We start from the raw sequence: 19,973 nt of genomic DNA, 5'->3' as shown, positions 1-19,973 counted from the left end.
GATGCCATTGAAATGTAAAAAGTATCTGTCTCTTTCTTCAATATTTGGATTTATTGTCACGTGTACTGAGGTACAGTGAAACCTATTGTTCTGCGCACTGTCCAGACAGATCGTTATATACATGAAAAACATACGATAGATACACAATGTAAATACATACACAGAGACATTGGGTGAACATACGAAGTGTAGTACTCCTGAGTAGAGAAGATGTGTGGAGAGATCTGTTCAGTCCATAGGTGAGTCATTCAGGAGTCTGGTAACAGCGGGGAAGAAGCTGATTTTGAATCTGCTCGTCCGTGATCTCAGACTTTTGTTTCTTCTGCCTGATGGAAGAAGAGAGAATAATCTGGGTGGGAGGGGTCTTTGATTATGCTGCCCACTTTCCTGTATTCTGACTCATCGTTGTTTGAGATCTGACCCACTGCGGTCGTGTCATCAGCAAACCTGTGGATGGAGTTGAAGCCAAATTTTGCCCCACAGTCGTGTGTGCAGAGGGAGTATAGTAGGGTGCTAATTATGCAGCTTTGCGGGGCCCCGGTATTGAGGACTACCATGGAGCAGGTGTTGTTGTTTATCCTCACTGATTGTGGTCTATGGGTCAGGAAGTCGAGGATCCAGTTACAAAGGGAGGAGCCAAGTCCTAGGTTTTGGAGTTTGGATACAAGCTTGGCTGGGATTATGGTGTTGAAGGCGGAGCTGTAGTCAATGAATAGGAGTCTGGCGTTGGAGTCCTTGTTGTCAAGATGCTCCGGAGATAAGTCAGGAAGGTAGAGCCAGGGAATATTTCAGGGATTTGTGGTCACTTCCTGTGGTCTGGAATTCCACAGGTTCACAACCCTTTGAATGAAGAAATATTTCCTAATTTTGGTCCTGAATGGTCTACCCCGTATCCTGAGACTGTGTCCCCTGGTTCGAGATTCCCCAACCAGGGAAAACATCTGCCCTGAATCTAGTCTGTCCAGCCCTGTTAGAATTTTATACGTTTCAATCAGATCTTAGAATAATAATTCTATTAACAATAATCTTTATTATCACAAGTGGACTTACATTAATACTGCAATGAAGTTACTGTGAAAAGCCGCTGGTCTCCACATTCCGGCGCCTGTTCGGGTACTTGGAGGGCGAATTCAGAATATCCGATTCACCTAACAAGTATGTCTTTCGGGACATATGTACAATTCTTGGTCAGTTTTGCCCTTGCAGCACACATTTAGTTTAACAAAATGTTTTCCCCAGGGCAGCACAGAGATGCAGTGGTTAGCACTGCTGCCTCACGGCGCCGAGGTTCCAGGTTCGATCCCGGCTCTGGGTCACTAACCATGTGGAGTTTGCACATTCTCCCTGTGTCTGCGTGGGTCTCACCCCCACAACCCAAAGATGTACAGGTTAGGCGGATTGGCCTCATTAAATTGCCCCTTAATTGGAAAAAATGAATTGGGTACTCTAAATTTAGTTTTCCCCAATTAAAGGGCAATTTATCGTGACCAATCCACCTGCACTGCATATCTTTGGGTTGTTGGGGGTGAGGCCCACACAAACACACAGATCTCCTCTCGTCTTTCTAAACCCGAGTGAACACAGGCCCAGTCGAATCATTCTCTCCTCATTGCACTGTCCCCCCAACCCCAGTATTAGCCGAGTGAATCACCGCTGCACTCCCTCTGTGACAAGTAAATCCTTTCTCAGGCAGGGAGACCAAAACTGCTCACAATACTCCAGGTGTGGTCTCACCAAGGCCCTGTATAACTGCAGTGACACATCCCTACTTCTGAACTCCAATCCTCTCACAATGAAGGCCAACAAACCATTCACCTTCCTAATTGCTTGCTGCAGCTGCCTCTCCACTTTGATTGGCTGGTGTACAAGGACCCAGAACCCTTTGTACATCCACACTTCCCAATACATTACCATTTAAATAATCCTCTTCCTTTCTGTTTTTCACACCGCAGTGAATAACTTCACATTTAGCCACGTTATCCTGCATCTGCCATGTGTTTGTCCACTCACTCAACTTGTCTCAATCACCTTGAAGCCTCCTTGCATCCTCCTCACAACTCACAATTCCACCCAGTTTTGTGTCATCCACAAACTTAGAAATGTTACATTTGGTTCCCTCATCCAGGTTGTGTATAGATATTGTGAACAGCTCGGGCCCAAACAATGACCCCTGTGGTACCTCACTAGTCACTGCCTGCCACTCGGAAAAAGATCCATTTATTCCCACTCCCTGTTTCCTGTCTGTCACCAATTCCTCATCCACATCAGTACATTACCCACAATCCCATTTAATTTTGCCAACTAACCTCTTGTAGCCAATTGGCTGCCGGGACATTTAACCTAAAATTTGGCCAACTGAGGAGGATGCTGGGATTTAAAAGCAGACTTGTCCAAAGTCTGCTGAAATCCGCAGTCTGGCAAAAGCAGACAGAGCGCAGCCCCGCCGGACTCCAGCAGTCAGGTGCTGACTGGAAGCAGCAGAAGGAAGGAGCGCGAATGGACACAAGACAAACAGAATCTCAGCAGAGACAAAGGAGGCATTTGTATCTGAACCCTCTCTCCGGACAGAACGGCACCTGGGCGGAGGGAAAGGACAACCTTCCCCACACACCCAAACCAATTCAGGGCTGCACCCTGATTGGAGGAGATGACAGTCTATATACTGGAGGCTGACCCTGAATCTCTCTCTCTCATCCATTCCATCGAGCAAGAAACCTCCACCCAAGACTGACAGACACTCAACCTAGAGAGTTGCCTGAGGTAGTGACAGAGAGAGAGAGAGAGAGACACACAGACAGAGAGAGAGAGAGAGCGACAGAGAGAGAGAGGGAGACAGAGAGAGAGAGGGATAGAGAGAGAGAAAGACAGAGAGAGAGCGACACAGAGAGAGTGAGAGAGAGACAGAGAGAGAGGGAGACAGAGAGAGGGAGACAGAGAGGGATAGAGAGACAGAGAGAGAGAGTGGCACAGAGAGAGTGAGAGAGAGACAGAGAGAAAGACAGAGAGATAGATAGAGATAGACAGAGCGAGAGACAGACAGAGACAGACAGAGAGTGAGGGAGACAGAGAGAGATAGAGAGAGAGAAAGACAGAGAGAGACAGACAGAGAGAGAGAGACAGACAGGCAGAGAGAGAGACATCGAGAGACAGACAGAGAGAGAGAGACAGACAGAGCGAGAGAGAAACTTTTATATCCTGCTAACATTGCCAGAAGCTGACAAGTTCATACACGGTGTGGAGATGCCGGCGCTGGACTGGGGTGAGCGCAGTAAGAAGTCTGACAACACCAGGTTAAAGTCCAACATGTTTGTTTCGAACACCAGCTCTCGGAGCACTGCTCCTTCCTCAGGTGAATGAAGAGGTTTGTTCCAGAAACATATATATGGAGAAATTCAAAGATGCTTGACAATGCTTGGAATGCGAGCATTAGCAGGTGATTAAATCTTTACAGATCCAGAGATGGGGTAACCCCAGGTTAAAGAGGTGTGAATTGTGTCAAGCCAGGACAGTTGGTAGGATTTCGCAGGCCAGATGGTGGGGGATGAATGTAATGCGATATGAATCCCAGGTCCCGGTTGAGGCCGCACTCATGTGTGCGGAACTTGGCTATAAGTTTCTGCTCGACGATTCTGCGTTGTCGCGCGTCCTGAAGGCCGCCTTGGAGAACGCTTACCCGGAGATCAGAGGCTGAATGCCCTTGACTGCTGAAGTGTTCCCCGACTGGAAGGGAACATTCCTGCCTGCTGATTGTCGCGCGATGTCTGTTCATTCGTTGTCGCAGTGTCTGCATGGTCTCACCAATGTACCACGCTTCGGGACATCCTTTCCTGCAGCGTATGAGGTAGACAACGTTGGCCGAGTCGCACGAATATGTACCGCGTACCTGGTGGGTGGTGTTCTCACGTGTAATGGTGGTATCCATGTCGATGATCTGGCACGTCTTGCAGAGATTGCCATGGCAGGGTTGTGTGGTGTCATGGTCACTGTTCTGAAGGCTGGATAGTTTGCTGCAAACAATGGTTTGTTTGAGGTTGCACGGTTGTTTGAAGGCAAGTAGTGGGGGTGTGAGGATGACGTTGGCAAGATGTTCATCTTCATCAATGACGTGTTGAAGGCTGCGAAGAAGATGTCGGAGTTTCTCCGCTCCGGGAAAGTATTGGACGACGAAGGGTACTCTGTTGGTTGTGTCCCATGCTTGTCTTCTGAGGAGGTCAGTGCGGTTCACACACAACACGGGAAGTATTAGTGGGAAGGTCTCGGACAGACAGACACAAACATGCCTCCAGATTTAGCAGGGATGTAGCAGCAGCCTGCAGCCTTCAATACTCACGGGGCAAAGATGGTGAAGTTAGAAAGCTCAGCGAGCGGCTAGAGGGTGTCAAAGAGGAGTTGGAAAAACTCAAACTCCGAGCTGAGGAAGAGGGTCAGAGAATCCAGGAGAATTGGATCCAATGGCTCAGTTGCACACACAATGTGAAAGTGCAGATTGGGGGGAACAGAAGGCAATTTGGCAGCGAGAGGTGGCCCTAGTCACGGCAGAGAAGCTGGAGCAGAAATGTAGCAATTTGTTCGGCCCCCTTCCGGAATAACCCTGGCCTCTCTGCCGCCCCCCTCCTCCCCGCCCATTAATAACCTGCCACCGGAATGGCTCAGTGACCTGAACACCACCCCCTTCTTGGCAGCACAATTAGCCGAGATTGACAAGAAGCTGCCCGTCTTTGACCCACATCTGACCCCTTCACATTCTTTGATGATCCAAATCCAGAGAGAGAGCGACACGGGTTGGATGACAACGAGGAAACTAAATGGATCAGAATGTGCCAGACCCCACAGTTCATTCAGCCCTGCCCGGCTCACAGGACACAGGCGGTAGCATCTGGACCACATCCTGGCCCCTGTTGGATACGACCGGGGGAGGGGGGGGGGGGGGTGGCGGAGCGTCAATTGGCCAAAGTTATCGACAGTTTATGAGCAAAAGGGGTCCTTCACCTGGTCGCCTTGACAAATAACTCTCCGATTTGGCCCGTACGGAAGCCCAACGACTCCTGGAGGCTGACCATTGATTCCAGAGAGCGAAGCAAGATGACCCCAATTACAGCACCCACTGTCGTGACCATCGAGACCATGATGAAGTCAGCCCCGGGTACCTGATAGATCTACCGTTCGGTTTCAGATGCACTTTGTGATTACTAGAACTCAGTAGAAATTTAAGTTAAAACTTCTCAGGTGCAAATAAGAATCGTTTTATTTGTTTTCTATTGATTAAAATTTGAAAGTCATTTAAAAGGCAATTCGTAGACAATTTGAAGTTTTCAAAGAATCACGGAAATTATCTTCTTGCTCAGACAAACAGCTCGCAATAACTTTAAAAGTCAAAGTCTGAAAATGAAAAATGAATACAGGGAGACAGAGTTCAGATCAAAGTATTGATGATTCATGAAAAAGCGAGAAAGAAATCGAGCTAATGATCCAGCCCAGCTCCAGCTTCAAATTCAACTCCAACTAAAAATGGCCGAACAAAACTTTACAGTTATACTGTTTCCTTTCTGTCTGAAGCCATCTAATTACACCCCCATATAATCCTAATTGGTTTGGGTTAGACTCAAACACATATGATTTGACAGCAAGCCGTCCAGCTTTAATATGCAACATTAGTTCTAATTGTTTCGTATCTGCATACTTGTGTATGTTAAAGAATGTAATATTGTGGTGTTATCAAGGCCAGTTTGAACTGGTCTTTTGCTGACTTAGCTGTTATAACAATAGAGCCTTCATGTTATCTTGTCTTTGCCATGCTGTTGCTATAGATGCTGCCCTGTCCTTGGACACTGTCCTGAAAAATATATTCATTAGTTCAGTTAAAGTGCTTGTTTTAATCTCTACTGCTTTTCCATGTATCAGGTTCTTTTGTGTAGTAAAGTGAATTATGCTGTGTGATGCTGTTTTGGAAGCTGTTATGTTTTGAGATGACCTGAGGTTATGAAAGTGTTGAAATCCTTAATTTAAAATGGGTAAAATTGGGGCTTAATATTTATCCTAAATAACTATCCTCTACCGATGAGGTGTGTCAGGAAACAGTTGACCTCCACAGTGCCCGCTCCTTCACCGTGCTGCTCATCAATGTTTCTGGTCCATCCCCTTAGATAGACGATGCCATGACATATTCACTTTCACCTTTCCAAGGGCAACAGTGCATCTGGATCTGTTTGCCACAGGACTTTCACAACTCTCCATCAATTTTTCACCAGCGACTGGCAAAAGGGTTTGAGACCTTTTCAAAGCCGGTTGGTCTTGTTTAATACGCAGCCGACCTCTTTTTACAAACAGACACCAGGGAAGAGCACATCCTCCTCCTAAAGGAGCTCTTACATTTACTGATCCATCTGGGACTCGAGGTTAATCCTAAAAAAAAGCCAAAGTTCCGGATCTCGTATCTGGGAATGATAATCACCCACGGGAAACATGGGATTGAACAGAAGCTCATCCACTCGATCTGTGAGCGACATCTACTGGCGGTTTTCTGGGCCGTTCAGTATTTCTCCCACATCGTCGGCCTTAACCCCCTCACTACCCTCAGAGAGCAGACCCCCACCCACAGTTATTACTCAATGGGCAGATTAAAGACGGGACCGTTAGTCAGAACCGGATGGCCAGATGGACCCTCATGCTTCAGGGGAGGGACATCACGGTCAGACGAATATAAGATCCCCACATATTTAGCAGAAAACCTCAACTACTGCGGAGACCACCAGCAGTGCCAGATTATAGCCCCAAACAATCCCAAGGGACCGTTTGTGCCCAAATCCAAGGGGGTGGGGGGGGGGGGGGGGGGGGGGGGTGGAAAAGTGGGGGATCAACCACTGAAAGTTTCCATTGACAGATCAGCGATGGTGGGGACTGGGATTGGAGAAAGTGGATATGGGGTCTATATGGAAGATCACCAAGGGAATGTTCAGGGAGAGAGAGCTTTCAAACTGCCCACCAAGATGAGTGCTCAGGCTGCTGGGTTAGCTGCTGGAACAGACATAGTGGGACATCAAGCTCCATCCTCCCCACCCACAGACACACTTTCACACAGTATGTACGTCTGCAACAGCCGCACACATTTCCTGTCACCATGGCAACAAAGGGGTTTCGTTTCAGCAGACGGGAAACCTCTTCCCTCAGCACCACCCCCCCACCCCCCCCCCTTTACTGAGATCCAGACTTCACCCTGCCCCGGGGGAGGGGGGGGGGGGGGGGCGGATCAGACCACAAGACTTCTCCGATGGGGAATATCCGAGACGACGGGCTCGATAGACAGGGAGTCTGAAAGGGGGAACCATGGCAACCGCCCATTCCGCAGCAAATCAGTGCGATCACAGTCAAACAAACCGAGAAGATGTTAAAGAGGCCCAGGGTGCTGACAGCAAAATAAAACAACTGACACGGGGGGAATACCCCGATGGAAAGGGGGAATAACTGTAAAAGAGGAGTCGTCCTGAAGGGGGCACTCGACATTGGACCCACCCAAAACCCCAATCAATAACCTACCAATGCCCTGATGGCCAGGGCCATTGGGGGGGGGGGGGAGAAGCCATAGGGGAAAGATCAGGTAGCGCAGTGGTTAGCACAATTGCTTCACAGCTCCAGGGTCCCTGGTTCGATACCCGGCTTGGGTCACTGTCTGTGTGGAGTCTGCACGTTCTCCCCGTGTGTGCGTGGGTTTCCTCCGGATGCTCTGGTTTCCTCCCACAGTCCAAAGATGTGCAGGTCAGGTGGATTGGCCATGCTAAATTGCCCTTAGTGTCCAAAATTGCCCTTAGTGTTGGGTGGGGAAACTGGGTTATGGGGATAGGGTGGAGGTGTGGGCTTGGGTAGGGTGCTCTTTCCAAGAGCCGGTGCAGACTCGATGGGTCAAATGGCCTCCTTCTGCACTGTAAATTCTATGATTCTATGATTCAAAGTCCTGTGTTGGTGGCCTGGTCTTGATAAAGATCTCAGACACGACAGTGACAACTGCCTAATCTGTGCACAAAACCACCGCATTGATACACCCATCAGGGTGAGCTAAGGCCCACTCGACCAGCCGAGGACCCCCGGACAAACCTCCACATTGACCACCTGTCCGGGGCATTTAAATACGCACTGGTTACCATGGAGACCTTCACCAAATGGGTAGAAGCTTTCCCCACTCCAACAAACACAGCTAAAGTTGCCTCCAAAACCTTGGTGCAGCAGGTTTTTAGCCGATGGGGCCTCCCCCGGGGTATTGAGTCAGACCAAGGCCCCCACTTCACTGGCCAAGTGATGCAGGAAGTCATGTGGCTGCTCAGCATGAATTAAAAATTCCACCTGGCCGATCAGCCCCAGTCCAGTGACAATTGTCAAACGAATGAATGAATCACATCCTTAAAGGAACGCTCAGGAAAACTGTTCAGGAAAACAGCCCCGCCTGGGACATGGGGCTAACTTTCATCCTGATGCTTGGACGGAACTCGGTGTCAAGTTCCACCGGTTTCACCCCCAACCTCCTAATGACCAGGATCCCCCTGAGAGGCATCGACCCCCTCCTAGGCCTTGACCCCTCTGAACCACAGGTCACCGCCTCACTCATGAGACCACATTGCGAACACGACTTGGGAACATACAAGCTGCCCAACAGTCTGCAGCGGTGAGAATTGGACAAGGGCAAGAATGAAATCAGGCCGACTTCGATGCCAAAGTCCCCCCTTTGGAATATGAAGTGGGGCAGCAACTCGTGCTCCAGGTTTTCCAGCCTGACTCCTTCCTTGCTCCGAGATTCCCAGGTCCCCACTCCATTGCTGACAAAGCCAGTCCCTCCGTGTATAAGCTCTTGTTGGACACAGGAAAAACTGGATGGTACCATGTCCACCAGATAAAGTCAGCCCCCCCCAAGCAGAGCCCTCCTGGGGCCGAGCCACTCACATCCTGCCCTTCCCCTCCTTCATCATGCTCGTCACTGGGCAACAATCTGAACCCCGCCAACTGCTTCCTGCAGGGATCAAGGAAACATTTTCACACAACCTTGGCCCTGAGCAGGTGCTGGTGTCAGGCCGGCGTCACCATGACAACATCTTCTCTGCTCAGAGATTCCCGCCGGCGGGCGGGGGCCCTGGACATTTGTTTCCACCCCAGACTGGGAAATAATCCCTATCCGCTAAACACTGCTCCCAATGTCCCCACATCCCGGGACAGGCTGGGATTTAAAAGCAGACTTGTCCAAAGTCTGCTGAAATCCGCAGTCTGGCAAAAGCAGACAGAGCGCAGCCCCGCCGGACTCCAGCAGTCAGGTGCTGACTGGAAGCAGCAGAAGGAAGGAGCGCGAATGGACACAAGACAAACAGAATCTCAGCAGAGACAAAGGAGGCATTTGTATCTGAACCCTCTCTCCGGACAGAACGGCACCTGGGCGGAGGGAAAGGACAACCTTCCCCACACATCCAAACCAATTCAGGGCAGCACCCTGACTGGAGGAGACGACAGTCTAGAGACTGGAGGCTGACCCTGAATCTCTCTCACTCATCCATTCCATCGAGCAAGAAACCTCCACCCAAGACTGACAGACACCCGACCCAGAGAGTCGGCTGAGGCAGTGACACAGAGAGAGAGTCAGAGAGAGACAGAAAGGAGAGAGAGAAAGAGGGAGAGAGAGGGAGACAGACAGAGAGAGAGAGAGACAGACAGAGAGAGAGAGAAAGAGGGAGAGAGAGGGAGACAGAGAGAGAGGGAGACAGACAGAGAGAGAGAGAGACAGAAAGAGGGAGCCAACTTTGCCAGAACCTGACAAGTTTGTGCAGAACACGGGAAGTATTAGTGGGAAGGTCTCGGGCAGATGGACAGAAGTATTGGAGTCAATGTTAAATTAATTTACTTTAATTATTTGGGGAATAAAGTGCCGACTGTTTCATCGGAATCTGAGGTGTGTGGTTTCTTGTTGGTTTCAATATGACAGAGTACCTGGGTAAATGTCTTTAAGAAACATAAGTGTGTGACTGCAGGCATTTTGCCACTGTCTACACTCTTATGAGGGACCTTATCAAAAGCCTTCTGAAAATCAAAATATACCACAACCAGCGGTTCTCCCTTGTCTACTCAACAGTGACATCTTCAAAAAAAACTTCAGTAGATTTGTTAAACATGATTTCCCTTCATACAAGCCCTGCTGGCTTTGTACAATCCCATTAATATTTTCCAAATGTTGTGTTATCACATCTTTTATAATAGACTCCAGAATCTTCCCCACTCCTGGTGTCAGGCTAACTGCTCTGTAATTCTCCCTTTTTTCTCTCCCTCCCTTTTTAATCAGTGGGGTGATATTTGCCACCCTCCAATCTGCAGGAACTGCTCCAGGGCCTATAGAATTTTGGAAGATGGTCACCAATGTGTCCAACATTTCCAGAGCCAATTCCTTTAATAATCTGGGATGGGGATTATCAGGCCCTGGTGATTTGTCAGCCTTTAACCCCATTCATTTCCCCAGCACCATTATCTTACTGATACTGATTTCCTTCAATTCCACCCTCTCACTGGACCCCTGCTTCCATCACATTTCTGGGAAGTTATTTGTGCCTCTTTGTGACCCCCCACCCCTCCCCAGGGGTCTATACTCACTTTGTGCCCCTGGCGGGTTCCCCTCGATTGCTTCAAGTTTTTAAATACCTGCTGTGACCCTCACCGATGTGACGTCAGCGAGGGGGGAATTCTTTATCCGGGGGAACAGATGGCGGGGAAGCCCTTTAAGAACTTGTACATTTATTAAAATCGATTGAAATCAGGTTCCCGCCCAATCGTCACGTCACCAGCGAGGGGCGGGAAAATCAGAGAACAAAATCTCGCCGCCGAGATTCTCGTTCCCGCAGCCTCGGGAGATTTTCCACGAATGTCGTCATTCTCGCCCGTGGTGAAGACCAGCAGAAAATCCCCCCCATTGTGTTTGTCAATGTAAAGAGCGGCTGGATTTGTTTATTCTCAGTATCAGCTCGAGGTGATAGCAGCACATTCACTATTGTGAAAACTCTTGTGGAACATGTTCTTCGAGTTGGGGAATTTTAATTTTAATTTTAGAGTACCCAATTTTATTTCCCAATTAAAGGGCAATTTAGCATGGCCAATCCACCTAACCTGCACATCTTTGGGTTGTGGGGGTGAAACCCACTCAGACACGGGGAGAATGTGCAAACTCCATACGGGCAGTGACCCGGAGCCGGGATTCGAACCCGGGTCCTCAGCGCCTTAATCCCAGTGCTAACCACTGCGCCATGTGCCGCCCTCGAGTTGGGGAATTTGAGATGATTAATAATGAGAATGGAGCATCATTTTCAGGCCTGGTTCAATCCGTGTCTCAGTAAATAGTTCTGCATTGTTCGCTCATTTAACTTGGATGTTACACAATGGTTCCTACATGGTTTCCTATTGCTCACACTCTCACATCTCTGTACAGTATCCATGGCCAGGACATTTCAGATGTTGGGGTTTCTCACTGACACTACCTGTCCCACAGCCATGTCACACTCCAATGAGCGTTCATTGGCTGGAAACGGGTCTTCTGACTCTCACTCGGGAGGAAATCCCACCCGAAAGAGATATCGACCAATCTGATTGGCTGCCAGCTCTCCCATCCCTGCAGCGCCAGCAGCAGCAGTGGACAGAAGTGGAAGTTCATGAAGTGCACAGAGCCTGAATCCCAGGGCCGGATGAGAAGGTAGGTTTTTGTGGGTTCTGGGTGGGAGGGCAGGGAAGGCCTTGGAGGGTGGATAGTGGGTGATTGGGGTGTCAGGGTAGAACTGGGGGGTTGGCAGGGAGGATCAGTCAACACCGGACCTAACCTGGGGGTGGCCCAAAGTTCGAAGGGGAGTTTTGATGGAGGCAGCCCGCCCTTCCCACCCGAAGCCCAATCCTGATCATTTTGGGGCTTCGCCCATGCCCGGGAACCGCTCCCACCAGCCTAAACATTGAGGCTGGGCAAGAAATGACCTGTGAGTGGCCAATGATTGTGGGGAGTGGAAGGGAGGGAGGGGGGGGGAGGGAGGGGGTCTGGGAAATTCCACCCATGGTCACCATTACTGAAACAGACTTTTAATTCCAGATTTAATTTAATCATCAATTCAATTTAAATTCCACCAACTGCGATGGTGGGATTTGAACCCATGGCCCAGAGCATTAGTCTGAGCCACTGGGTTATTCATTGAGCGGCGCAGTGGTTGGCACTGCTGCCTCACAGCGCCAGGGACACATCTGGGGCCCGTATCCCTCTATTCCCATCCTCTTCATGTACTTGTCACAATGTCCCTTAAACACAATGTGGTTTACTGTTAACTTCCCTCTGAAACGGTCCAGCAAGCCACTCCGTTCAAGGGAAGTTAGGGATGAGAAACAAATGCTGCCTGGCATAGTGTAGGTTAGATCGCTTTTGTTTCGGTGCAACATCGTGGGCTGAAGGGCCTGTACTGCGCTGTATTGTTCTATGTTCTATGTTCTATCCCATAAAATAAGTTTCAAAAAATCATTCCAGAAATTATCAGAAAGAAAATACACAAAATAAAAATTGAAAATAAAATAACAGATATCTGATTGAGCAGCTCCAGTTAATATAACCACTGTGGCATCCAACTTTCTTCTGAATTTACACATACTTTAGAGCCAGGATTCTCTGCTCTCTACCCTCAGGGGGGTCTGAGGAGGTGGCGGGAGTGAGGCGTGAATTTACTTGGATGGGATTCCCTCCAGATTCCCACCCATCCCGACCCTGCAGTGATTTCACACTGGGTTGGGCAGAACCTCAGATGGGAAACCTGCCCTTGCCCCAATTAATGGCCACTTCAGGGCAGTTTTACGTCCAACCTCAACTTTTAGACTGGCAGGCGGATGCCAGCCCAGGGTGGGGGAAACCCGGAAACAAGGAATTAAGGAATGTTAACTCTCGTCGGGGAGTGTGGAGGAGGCAGTGTCTCCTTCAGAACCCCAATTCTGCGGTCACCTCCCCACCTTGAGGCCTGATGACCTCTGGACCTCTCTATCCTCTGGCCCATCCCCAAGACCCTGATTTCCCCTTTGATGGCCTCCCCTACCCTCCCTGCACTGGGACCCCTTTCACTTGCCAGCGTCTGCCAGAACATGGTGGCAGCTCAGAGCAGGTGGGTGTCAATGGCAAAGCCAGCATTTGTTGTCCATCCCTAATATCTACACAGACTAATGGAGCCATTCACTGACACAAACAGGAATGCTCCCTTCGCTAGTTATTGTCAGTAAAGTCAACAGAATCATCTCCCCAAAAAGAAACAACTGTGTTCTAGCACCACCAGGTGGCCAAAATCAGTAATGCAGGGAAAATAAATCTGTGGAGTCCCGATCTCAGCCAGCGGGTGGCAGTGTTGCTCCATGCAAAATAGGATTTTTACTTCAAGAATGTTTTAATTTATTTATCTGAATAAAGATCAAAACACAGGAACTCTGGAGAGATATCATCAGATATTAGTGACTGAAATCCTGATATCACATTTGAGGCAGGAAATTAAGTTGTGTGAACTAATTGAACTTGAAATAAATTTGGGGGCCTGAATAATATAAAGATTCTGAGAAATTATAGGGTTAAAAATAAATCCATAGACAGTTTGTGATTTTAGGTTTACTGTTTTGCTGACAAGTAATGATGTTGCATCAAGTAAACTATATTTATACAATCTAACAATTTTATCTGTTGTAATAAAAACAAAATACAGCAAATGCTGGAAATCATCTGAAAAAGATTCATATTCCACTCGAGACGTCAACTCTGTTTCTCTCTCCACAGACTGGACCTGCTGAACATTTTTCCAGAACTTTCTGTTTTTATTATTAATTTGATCTGCTGGTTAATTGAACAGGGAAACATGTTCCAGTCTCACCAGGAGCTGCTGCACTGGTTTTTGAAAAATTAATTTTATTCCTTCTCAGCCAGGGGAAGGTGGTGTTGCTCGGTCTAATTTGACTTTCATTCGCACATTCGAACTATCCACCAATGTCCCAGTTATTAAACCAGGAGGACATTCTTATCCTCTCTGTACTCGGAATACAGGCTCAGATTTGTGAATTCAGCTCCTGACACACAGCAAGTTCCCAAACTGGGAAATCTCACTCTCCCAACCTGGGATTTTTTGAACGTTGTCCAGACCGGCTGTGTGGAATTTCCCGATAGCGACTCGGTGTGTGACAGGAACATGGAAGTGGGAAGTCCAGGCTCATGTTTACTTTCCCGCCTTTGTTTCTGATTCAATTCTCTTTCAGTTGTGAAGAAAGGTCCTGCCTGAATTGTCTGATCAGCGAGTGTTTGAGCATTTTGTGTTTTTGGTATTCCTGCCAGTACCAGGTTTCCAGCAGCAGGTGGCGATACCGAGCTGTAAAACTTGACTGATCTTTGTACAGCTCGACATCACCATCGTGTGGCTGAACGTGGCACTACAATGAACTGCAAGGGAAAGTTCAAGATACTTAATTTACTTTTTATTTTAATGCTATGACATTTCTATTTGTATTGTTTTTATTTACATTCTGATTGGGATTTTACAATTTGGAAATAAATGACACATTTCGTGCCAACCTGTTGTCAATAGTGGTTTCTGGGTTGGAGACCTTGGGCGAGTGCCGTTCAGGGCTCGTCTCCACAAATGGGGACCAGATGGAACAGCACTTGTGAGGTGTCCCAGGGATTGGAGACCCCCAGTGCATCCCATATTAGCAGGGTGGCGCCCTGGCATTGCTGTTGCCACCTGGGCACTTCCAACCTGGCACCCTGGTAGTGCCACCTGGGTGCCAAGCTGGAACTGCCATGGTGCCTTGTGGCACTGTCAGCTGGGAGGGGCATTGCCAGGCTGGCACTGCTGGTTGCCATTTTTGCATGGTGGTGATTGGGCCTGGGAGGGGGCAGTGACCCCTTACAGTGAGTTGGGGCTTCGGGGGGTTCGGAGATCACATCGGGGGGGGGGTCATGAGTGATCGGGACGCCATGAGGAGTTCCAGCGAGCGGAGTTCCGTCGGGGAGATCCTCACTGAGGCCCCCCACCTACCCGGATGGGTGTAAAAAAAATAGTGGTTTCTGACTCCTGGCCCCTGACCTCTGCCTCTGACCCTAATCACGGGGTCAAGTCACTGTGACATCAGGGATGACATTACTACCTGAGGCCCCGCCCCTTTCCCAGATCCGGATCAGAACCGGAGCTGATTCTCAACCATTTGTTTACGTCCAGCGTCCAGAAGAAAGGATAAAGTTTCTCAGTGAATTTATTCCCGGTGAAGGTGTGGAGATGGGACTTGGTGTCCACGTTGTAAAATGAAACTGTCCCAGACTCATAACTGAGATAAACTCCCACCTTCCCGGGGATCTGACCGACAGGGAGACGGGATCGAGGAGAGGAATTTATATAAATCTGATCATCAACCCGCCCAATGGTCCAGAATCCAGTCTCTGGGCTCAGTCTGACCAGGTCCTTCCTCTCCACAGACTCTGCGGCTACTCCCAGAATCCAGTCCCGATTCCCCGTCACCTCCACCTCCCAGTAATGTCTCCCCGATGTGAATCCCTCTGATCCCAGCACACAGAGCCTGTGTGTAAACCTCTTCCTGGAGTCAGGGAGACTCCTCTGGGTCCGGGTCAGTCTCAAACTCTTCAGATCCTCAGACACCTCGAGCCGGGGATTCGCTGTTTCCACATCCAGGGTCACAGAGATTGGGAGAAAAAACAGAAAATTAGAGACTCACTGGGGATCGGGGAGAGACTCGCTGGGGATCGGGGAGAGACTCACTGGGGATCGGGGGAGACTCACTGGGGATCGGGGAGAGACTCACTGGGGATCGGGGAGAGACTCACTGGGGATCGGGGGAGAGACTCACTGGGGATCGGGGAGAGACTCATTGGGGATCGGGGGAGACTCACTGGGGATCGGGGAGAGACTCACTGGGGATCGGGGAGAGGCTCACTGGGGATCGGGGGAGAGACTCACTGGGGATCGGGGGGAGAGACTTACTGGGGATCGGGGAGAGACTCACTGGGGATCGGGGGAGAGACTCACTGGGGATCGGGGGAGACTCACTGGGGATCGGGGAGAGATTCACTGGGGATCAGGGAGAGACTCACTGGGGATCGGGGAGAGACTCACTGGGGATCGGGGGGGGAGACTCACTGGGGATCGGGGGGAGAGACTCACTGGGGATCGGGGAGAGACTCATTGGGGATCGGGGGGAGAGACTCACTGGCGATCGGGGAGAGACTCACTGGGGATCGGGGGAGACTCACTGGGGATCGGGGGGAGAGACTCACTGGGTATCGGGGAGTAGACTCACTGGGGATCGGGGGAGAGACTCACTGGGGATCGGGGGTGAGACTCACTGGGGATCGGGGGGAGAGACTCACTGGGGATCGGGGGGAGGGACTCACTGGGGATCGGGGGAGAGACTCACTGGGGATCGGGGGGAGAGACTCAATAGATCGGGGGAGACTCACTGGGGATCGGGGAGAGACTCACTGGGGATTGGGGAGAGACTCACTGGGGATCGGAGGAGGGACTCACTGGGGATCAGGGGGAGAGACTCACTGGGGATCGGGGAGAGACTCACTGGGGATCGGGGGGAGAGACTCACTGGGGATCGGGGGAGACTCACTGGGGATCAGGGGAGAGACTCACTGGGGCTCAGGGGGAGAGGCTCACTGGGGATCGGGGGAGACTTACTGGGGATCAGGGGGAGAGACTTACTGGGGCTCAGGGGGAGAGACTCACTGGAGATCAGGGGGAGAGACTCACTGGAGATCAGGGGGAGAGACTCACTGGGGATCGGAGGAGATTCACTGGGGATCGGGGAGAGACTCACTGGGGATCGGGGAGAGACTCACTGGGGATCGGGGGAGACTCACTGTGGATCGGGGAGAGACTCACTGGGGATCGGAGGAGAGACTCACTGGGGATCGGGGAGAGGCTCACTGGGGATCGGGGGAGAGACTCACTGGGGATCGGGGGGAGAGACTTACTGGGGATCGGGGAGAGACTCACTGGGGATCGGGGGAGAGACTCACTGGGGATCGGGGGAGACTCACTGGGGATCGGGGAGAGATTCACTGGGGATCAGGGAGAGACTCACTGGGGATCGGGGAGAGACTCACTGGGGATCGGGGGGGGAGACTCACTGGGGATCGGGGGGAGAGACTCACTGGGGATCGGGGAGAGACTCATTGGGGATCGGGGGGAGAGACTCACTGGCGATCGGGGAGAGACTCACTGGGGATCGGGGGAGACTCACTGGGGATCGGGGGGAGAGACTCACTGGGTATCGGGGAGTAGACTCACTGGGGATCGGGGGAGAGACTCACTGGGGATCGGGGGTGAGACTCACTGGGGATCGGGGGGAGAGACTCACTGGGGATCGGGGGGAGGGACTCACTGGGGATCGGGGGAGAGACTCACTGGGGATCGGGGGGAGAGACTCAATAGATCGGGGGAGACTCACTGGGGATCGGGGAGAGACTCACTGGGGATTGGGGAGAGACTCACTGGGGATCGGAGGAGGGACTCACTGGGGATCAGGGGGAGAGACTCACTGGGGATCGGGGAGAGACTCACTGGGGATCGGGGGGAGAGACTCACTGGGGATCGGGGGAGACTCACTGGGGATCAGGGGAGAGACTCACTGGGGCTCAGGGGGAGAGGCTCACTGGGGATCGGGGGAGACTTACTGGGGATCAGGGGGAGAGACTTACTGGGGCTCAGGGGGAGAGACTCACTGGAGATCAGGGGGAGAGACTCACTGGAGATCAGGGGGAGAGACTCACTGGGGATCGGAGGAGATTCACTGGGGATCGGGGAGAGACTCACTGGGGATCGGGGAGAGACTCACTGGGGATCGGGGGAGACTCACTGTGGATCGGGGAGAGACTCACTGGGGATCGGGGGAGACTCACTGGGGATCGGGGAGAGACTCACTGGGGATCGGGGGAGACTCACTGGGGATCGGGGAGAGACTCACTGGAGATCGGGGGGAGAGACTCACTGGAGATCGGGGGGAGAGACTCACTGGGGATTGGGGGGGAGACTCACTGGGGATTGGGGGGAGACTCACTGGGGATCGGGGGGGGAGACTCACTGGGGATCGGGGGGAGACTCACTGTGGATCGGGGGGGAGACTCACTGGGGATCGGGGGGGAGACTCACTGGGGATCAGGGGGCGACTCACTCGGGATCAGGGGAGAGACTCACTGGGGATCGGGGGGAGACTCACTGGGGATTGGGGGGAGAGAGTCACTGGGAATCGGGGGAGAGAAATACTGGGGATCGGGGGAGAGACTCACTGGGGATCGGGGGGAGAGACTCACTGGGGATCGGGGGAGATTCTCTTCTCGATTTAACCATCTGTGATTCGATTTCCTGTTCGTCAACATGACACTGAGCCATCCTGATGTGTGTGTCACTGTGTGTGGGGGTTGGGACGGCCAAGCTCAATCAGTGACACACCAGGTGCTGCCACTCCTCAGTTCACTCATCAGAAGCTCAGCCCCACTGCAGGGGAAGCAGGGGAATAGCAGAGCTCACCCCAAACAAAGCACACAGGCACCGTGGCCTTTGGCACCCTCCCTGGCACACTGCCCCTCTCAGGGCAGAGGCCTCATCAGTCACACTGTCAGCCAGCCCACCCCTCAGGACCACCAGCTGTCTCCAAGCCCTGCCTGCCCCCCGCGCCCCTGCTCCCATCCACCCTGCCCCCGGACAGGTTGTAACAACCTGTGTGTCACACCCAGGCCCCACATCACACTGCAGCTAAGCTCCCAGCAGACACACACTGCCCAGCCTCACCCCCATCGGGAGGACCTGCCCACACACAAGCCTCTAAGCATGGAGGCGATTGGTGGCACACGGTGACCCTCTCCACCCCACAACCAGGTGCCACCCTGCTGGTGGGATAGCACACAGCCCACCCAGTGAGGAGACCCACAGTAAACCCCACTGGAGGAAACCGGACACGGACCAGAGAGCCTGTCGCTGACACGGGTTTCGTCACCCACCGGTACCCCTGTCGACAGGGATGATCGGTGAGGATAGAGCCTCCCCACATCACAGGCCCGGTGCCACTCACTGATGGGGACAGGGGCGCAGTGCGGACGGCAACATATCGGGTTAACATGTGGTAGTTGAGGTATTACGGTACCTGATAGGCTGGAGCACCATTGGTGGAAACTGTATGCTTTCTATTGGTTAAGATGTATGGTAGCTCCGCCCTGCTAGGCGGGGTATAAGAGCCCGTGCAGCCTGCCCTCCGACCATCCGCCCCTCGGGAGCTCCTACCTCCACCTGCTGTACCGGGTCGACTGCGTGGTGCGCACCAGATAGTGTCCCAGGAGCCGCTTCACTAACATGCCCAACCGAGGTGAGTGTCTCTGGGATGGGGGAGGGGGTTGGCGACGCTGTGACGGAAAATCACTGTCACCTTTCGACCCGAGCTCCGGGGTCTCCTGAGTCTCGGGCGGATGGCTGGCGTCTGGGCTTCTCTCCTCATCACTGCTTGGCTCATGGGGGCGGGGGCTCTGGATGTGGCACTGGCTGGGGGCGGGGGACACTGGCTGGGGAGGGGGACACTGGCTGGGGACGAGGACACTGGCTGGGGGCGGGGGACACTGGCTGGGGGCGGGGGACACTGGCTGGGGACGGGGGACACTGGCTGGGGAGGGGGACACTGGTTGGGGGCGGGGGACACTGGCTGGGGGCGGGGGACACTGGCTGGGGGTGGGGGACACTGGCTGGGGGTGGGGGACACTGGCTGGGGGCGGGGGACACTGGCTGGGGGCGGGGGACACTGGCTGGGGGTGGGGGACGCTGGCTGGGGGCGGGGGACACTGGCTGGGGAGGGGGACACTGGCTGGGGGCGGGGGACACTGGCTGGGGGCGGGGGATACTGGCTGGGGGCGGGGGACACTGGCTGGGGGTGGGGACACTGGCTGGGCAGGGGGACACTGG

This window comes from Scyliorhinus torazame, chromosome 14 (assembly GCF_047496885.1).
Source record: "Scyliorhinus torazame isolate Kashiwa2021f chromosome 14, sScyTor2.1, whole genome shotgun sequence".
NCBI classification, from domain to species: Eukaryota; Metazoa; Chordata; class Chondrichthyes; order Carcharhiniformes; family Scyliorhinidae; genus Scyliorhinus; species Scyliorhinus torazame.
This window is presented reverse-complemented; position numbering follows the sequence as displayed.